Source organism: Dipodomys merriami, unplaced genomic scaffold, assembly GCF_024711535.1.
Source record: "Dipodomys merriami isolate MVZ:Mamm:240054 unplaced genomic scaffold, mDipMer1.0.p SCAF_3, whole genome shotgun sequence".
In the NCBI taxonomy this organism is placed as follows: domain Eukaryota; kingdom Metazoa; phylum Chordata; class Mammalia; order Rodentia; family Heteromyidae; genus Dipodomys; species Dipodomys merriami.
The window spans coordinates 79,096,631-79,103,917 of NW_027204492.1; positions in this window are offsets into that span (position 1 = coordinate 79,096,631).

Consider the following 7,287-nt stretch of genomic DNA (forward strand, 5'->3'; position numbering starts at 1 on the left):
GATTGCCTTACCAAGGCCACAAAGCAATGCCATGTTGTGGATACAGTTCATCTGGGTCCCAACATGATGTCTGTCCCTGTACTATACCTGTAGACTCTGATCTCTGCACCTGTGGAATATTGCCTGTTCCTATTCTCCACAGCAATGCATTGGGATCCCACATACCTTCTACAAGGCCACTCTGGCAGATCATTCTGTGAAGAAGTGCATCTGAGTACAACCCTGTTGTCCTGGGCCTTACCACTCTGGCAAATCCAGATACCCAGTCTTTGCCAGGTTTTTATTCATTTTTAATGTAGCCCTTGATCCCAACAGTCCCACCACCCAGGCAGGCTTTGACCAGGAGCACTGTCATACCATGTAAGATCTTAATTTTCAAGATTATACCACACTATTAGAACAAGATCTTGGTAACTTGGCCATTCTTTCAGGCCCTATTTTACATATCAGTGCATCCATGTCCAGCCCTGATTTTTGTGGCCACGTCACCTTTTCACTCCATGACCCCTCCAGCAGGGCTACACAAGCAGTTTACATTCTGTAAACCAGTGAATTTGGTTCCCAACCTGATGATTGCTTCTGTACTATACCTTCAGGTCTAAATTTCTGCACTTGGGCAACATTGTCATACTTCTTTCTCTGCAGCAACGCATTGGATCACACCCACATTTCTGGGGCCAGGTTGCTCTGGCTGGCTTAGATCTCTCCATATAAGCCATTTTGCCAGGCCCTATCATCTGGTGTATTGCATGTTAATCACACCCCTGATGTTTGGGCCCATACCACAGCAGCAAGCCTGGATTTTTAAAACTGGACAGTTTTGCAGGTGTTGATTGGCATACTGGTGTATCAGTGTCCACCTTTGATCTCAGGATATGCATCACACAGGCAGGCCCTGATCACAAACATTGCTACCCCATGGCACATCCTGATCTCTGGGTTGTTATCCAGTAGCACTAGTTATTGGCAAACTGACCACCAGGCCCTTTTCTCTAGTCTGGGTCTGGTAGTGATTTCCAGGACCACATAAAGTGTGCAGACCATCATCCATACAGCAGGGCCATTCCATGAGGTCACAGTCAGTAGTAGGCCAATTAATCTGAGTCCCAACCTGATGTTTGTCATTCACTATACCTTTAGGCCCAGATCTCTTCTACTTAGGAATATCACTTCTCCAGGTTCTCCACAGCAGGGCATCTGAGTCCCACTCTGACTTCTGGTTCTGGTCCATATTGGCAGATCTGGATAGCCTCAGCTATCCAGACTTTAGTAGATGCAAGTTTAATTCCCTAGAACAGTGAATCAAGGTCCATTATGTTTGTCCAACCCACCCCAGCAGACCTAGTACTCCACAAATGAACCAGTTTTCCTGGCCCTGTTTCCACAGCAGTATATTCAGACTCACCTTTGATCACAATGGCCCTACCACCCATGCTGGCCCTGATTAGCAATCAGCCACACTATGGAAGCTCCTCATTGATAGGTTCTTACCACTCTGGTAACCACAGATCTGGCAACCTGGCTATTCTTCCAGGTTCTGTTCTCCACAGCAGTGTGTCTTTGACCACATTACCTGTACAAAGATTCCCATAGGTAGGACCATCAATCAGGCTGTGGAACACACTTTGAGGTCCTTTAGTGTCCTATACCTGCAGGCCATGATATATGTTATCTGCAAGTGGACCAGAGCACTGTGTTAAACTTCATCTGAAGCCAGGTCGCCTTGGCAGACTTGGCATCTACTAAACTGTGTCACTTCGCCAGATTCTGTTTTCTGAAGCATTATATCTGGGTCTCAACCTGATGTCTAGTGCTATACCACCTTGGCAGGCCTAGATCTATAAAAGTGGATTGCTTTGCCAGGCCCTATCTGCACAGAAGTGCATCAGATACCACCTCTGATCTCAGGGAACTAAACATACAGGTAGGATCTTAACAACAACTCTGCCACACCATGGCAACTCCTGATTTCCAGTTTCTCACCATCCAATAGCACCAGATCTTGGGAACCTGTCCACTCTGCCAGGCCCTAATCTTCTCAGAAGTTCATATGTCTGGCACTTATTTCTGGTGCTATATACTTTGTGCATGCCAAGATTCCTGTGGCAGAAATACTCAACTTAAACCTCACTCTATAGAGCAGTGCATCTAGGTACCACCACAATGTCTGTTGTACTACAACTACAGGCACAGATACCTGCAACAGGGCCAGGTTGCCAAGTCATATTTTCTGCAGTAGCACATTGGGTCCCACCCTGATGTCCAGGGTTAGGTTATCCTAGTAGGCCCAGATCTCTTAAACTGGGATCCTTTGCTTGGTCCTGTTCTTTGGAGCAGTGCAAGTTTATTTTGAATACTGATATCCTGGACCAGGCCACCTGTCAAGCTGAGATATCCACAAGTTTGCCCCTTGTGAGACCTTGTTCCTTTTAGCAGTGCCTAAAGATCAACTTCTAATCACTCCCCAGGCAGACCCTGATCAGAAATACTGCCACAGCATGGCAGGTCCTGATCTCCATGTTCCTGTGCCCCCAGTAACACTGGAGCTTGGTAGCATGGCCACTCTGCCATGCCCTGTTCTTTACAGCAGGGCATCCATGTCTGACTCTAATTTCTATGGCCAAGATCCCTGTAGGTGGGCCACTCAACCAGGCCATATTCTGGGGAGCTATGCATTTGGGTCCTAACTGATGTCCATTGCTGTATTATACATGTAAACACTCAGATCTCTGCAGCTGAGCTACACTTCTAGGCAACTATCTTTGCAGCAGTACCTTAGGCCCAACCCTAATATCTGGTGCCAATTCATTCTGGCTGGCCCAGATCTCTGCAAATGGACCAGATCAAGTTATCTGCAGTAATGCATCTAGATCTGAACTTGATGTCAATAATCAAAAATACATTTTTTGAAACTACACAAGAAAGTCACTGGAAAAGAGAATTTGTATATCAAAATTTGTTTGAAAAAAATTGGGTATTCCAATATGTAGCCTTGGTACTGTATGTATGTGTGTGTGTGTGTGTGTGTGTGTGTGTGTGTGTGTGTGTGTGTGTGCACGCACTTGTACGCACACATATGCAGATGTGTGCATGCATGCACACTAAGTGTAAAATTAAAGCCTTCACTTCTAGAAGAAAACACAGGAAAAAATTAAACCCGTGTTAGCTGAATATTTCATAGATGTAACATCAAAATTCAAATGACTCAGTTCTAAAGACTGAAGATGAGTGGGGAGCAAATGGCTCAGGCCTGTAATCTTAGAGGCTAAGATTTGAGGATCTTGATTCAAAACCAGCCAGCATAGGAAAGTTTGTGAGACTCTTATCTCCAATTAACCACTAAAAACGCAGAAATGGGGCTGTGGCTCAAGTGATAGAGCAAAAAGCTCAGGTTCATTGTCCAGGCCTGAGATTCAAAGCCTCAGGAACTGCACATTAAAAAAAAGAGAGAGAGATTGAAGGCCAGGAGCTGGGGGCTCACACCTGTAATCCTAGCTACTCAGGGGGCTGAGATCTTAGGATCTCAGTTCAAAGCAAGTCAGGCAGGGAAGTCTGTGAGACTTTTATCTCCAATTAACCGCCAGACAACTGGAAGTGGAACAGTGGCTCAACGTGATAGAGTGCTAGCCAACCTTGAGCAGAGGAACTCAGGGACAACTCCCAGGCCCAAAGTTCAAGTCCCATGACTGATCCCCCCACAAAAATTAAGAAAAAAGCCATGGAATATGCTTGAAATTCAAATATTTGGCAATGAGCATATTTGAGAATGTAAGAATTATCAAAAATAGAGTAGACAAAGGTAGATATTTTACCAAAAAGATACACAAATGGCAATAACAATAAATGGGTAACACAGCATTCAACATTATCAGTCATGTTGGAACTCCAAATTCAAATCATGCACCTATTAGAATGGAGGTGAGGGAAAATCTTTATAACACCAAGGCATAGTGTACATAGAACAACTGGACTTATGGTATTATAGGCAGGAAAGCACACATGGCACAGGCCCTTTGGAGATAATTTTCTAGTTGTTTGTGAAGTTAGGCATATACTACCACAGAACCTTGGAAACTCACTTTCATGATATTTTCCCCAGTGAAATGAAAACCAGGTTAAAAAAACACTAAAATGTTTTAAGTGGGCGTGTCTGGTTATTCCTTTTCTATTAGAAAGCTGCAATAATAAAGGAAATTGACAAAATGAATATAAAATAAAGGTTTGCTATTGTAAGTAGTACTTTAAGAATAAAACTTTGCAAATGCTTCTGTGGCAACTGACTTTTATATTTCTTAGGATAGATATCCCAAGGTGGCATGACTTCATTGTATGGAAATACTATTTCCTGTTTTTGATGAACTTACATACTGATTTTCCAAAGTGGTTGTAATAGTTCAAATATTTACCAAGAATTAAGAATGTTTCAATTTTCATGAGGGCCTAGGGATAATTTGTTATTACTTGTGCTGTTGGAAAACAGCCTATTTATTGTCACCAGTGTAACCTCAATGCTTGTTTGTGTTGATGGAGGACATTTTGAATAAAGGGAGATGCAATCCCCATTCCCTTTTGATCTGCCTTTTATTTTATAACTAGTAATATTTTTCCTTCATATACATATTGTCAATTTATATTCATTTTTTATTGTGAAAATACTACACAGAGGAGTTACAATTACATGGGCAAGATAATGATTACATTTCTTATCAAGCATTGTTGCCTCCTCTTTTGTTTCCCTTTCCTATCCCTTCCCATCTCCCCCCTGCCCCCCCCGTTTCCCCCACCACCACCAAAGTTGTAAAGTTCATTTTTCAACATAACGACTTGTACATCTCATTGTTGCAATGGGTCCACCTATATCCCTATTTAAACGATTTGTTTTTTTTTTCTCCTCCACAAATTATATCAACATCAAATACTGTGAAAGCAGGGGTTATATCGTGGGGGAGGGACATACAAAGCAACAAAAAATGATCTTATAAATATGTTGAAACAATCCCACGAAAGAAAAAACATTTGAATACTTATCTTGGGGTTCATTTTGCCTAACATCAACTTATCTGACCTTTTCTGCTTGTGTCAGACATATACTAGTTATTGCAAATAAGGGAAACCGTGGGGCCTGTGTTTCTTTGGGCCTAGCTTACTTCACTTAATATAATTTTTTTCCAAGTCATTCCGTTTCCTAACAAATGGGGCAATGTCATTCTTTCTGACAGAGGCATAGAATTCCATTGTGTATATATACCACATTTTCTTGATCCATTCATCTACTGAAGGGCATCTGGGTTGGTTCCATATCTTAGCTATGGTAAATAATGCTGCAATAAACATATTTCTGTTCTTTTGCCTGCTTATGGATTAGGTTTTGATTCCATAGTTTTTTTTAATGTTATTTGTATATCCTGCTTACTAATCCCTTGTCAGATGGATTATTGGCAGAGATTTTCTGTCTTCGCTAGGCTGACAACTTAGTTTCTGTTCCCTTCCTGCTCAAAAGTTTTTAGTGTGGTTTAATCCCACTTATCGTCTCTGGGTCTTATTTGTTAAGCTATTGGAATTCTACTAAGAAGTTTTTGCTTGTGCTTATATATCTGAATATTTTCCCATTTTTTCCTATAGTAATTTTGAAGTTTCATAGCTTCCATAAAGATTTTTGACCCTCTGAGAATTGTTATAGGTCCAAGAGAAGACAGAAAAATCTCACTTTTTCTCTCCCTAATATTTGGGGAAACATACAAATCACTGAGTTATTCTCGCCAATGATAGAGAACTGAGGCCTCCTGTGTACCAATTGCAGGATGCAGTTCTTTAAACCCCACCAGCAACTTGTCACTCCGTAGGATAGCTGAGAGTGGATGTGGATTTAGGTGAGCTGAGAAACCTGTGCATGGACCACGAATATGCACCTATTAGCAAAGTCAATAATAGCACCTGGATGGTGATTACTCTGCTAGCCAAGGCGTTGGCTCTGGTTTTGTTTTGATCCTCAGGCACTGGGACTTGCTAAATTCAGGGAGGATGGGGGTCTCCAAACTTCAAACCCTTTTCTGCCTGACCTTTTGGTGGTATTTGAATTTTCATTTTGCCTATTTCTAAGGCCCTCCATCTCCACACCCACTTCTCTCGTGGCCTTATAATTGTGCTTTAAATCCTGGGGTTATGGTTCAGTCCCTCGTCCTGCCTAATTGCAGGTAGCCGGAAAGAAGCTAACATAGACTGAATAGGTGAGGGAGGAGAGGAACACATTTATGCCTGCTCTTCCAATTAGAATTTAAGCCCTCCTGTAATAACTCTTGGGGCCAGATAGGCAGATGATTGGTTTGTATTTTCTTATTGGTATTAGTTTTCATATCACAGTAGAGTCGATGTACTTACTTCTATTTTAGAACGAGGAATACAAGCTTCACACTGGTAATAGTTGTTGCCAGCTATCTACACTGTAGCTGATAGTTTATTTACTCTCAAAAAGACCAATCCACTAGTGCTCCTCAGAGTGCCAAGCAATTGGTGACGTAGGGGGCATGTGTGGACATAAAGTAGACACTGAACACAAAATGAACAATACACTGCTTTATAAAACAAAACTTAATCGACATAGTCTGTGTATCATACATGTTTTAAGATTTATAATTTACTGTAATTTGATACATTTACTGTGATTCAAAGCTATCATCCCTGTCTCATTTTAAATGTTTATATTCCTCCTCAGTGAAACCACATATCCATGAGCAGTTATTTCCCATATTTATCTTCTTCCCTGAGAACACTCGAGTTTTGGCTATATACATTTACATATTCTGGATATTATATATCAGAAGCATCGCCTGATTCATGCCCCATGCTCACCTTTTACTGTCTTACTTCTCCAATACAATTAACTTTAATTCATCTGGGTGGTTGTGGAAGAGGCAGGTTTGGACAAGTAAGAAGAATGGTAGTATGGGTGAGTGATCAAAATGTACCATGAATTGATGTGTTACAATCTCATCATACAGCTAGCTGAACTTCAAAAAGTAACAAAAACAACCAAAACAAGACTGTTATGTACCACAATCAACTAACAGGATGAGAAAACATAAATCCTGCCCCTTTCATTTTCCAAATGGTTTTCATCATTTACTTTCCAAGGAAATTTCTTAGATTCTCATTTCCAGTTTTCAATGTTTGTTACTCTGGCTTCACTCTCTCTCTTTATAAAGCTTACAAAAGACCTAAATAAGTTCCTTTTGTTGCTGAATTCCATTTTGTATCTCTCTCTCTTTATAAAGCTTACAAACGACCTAT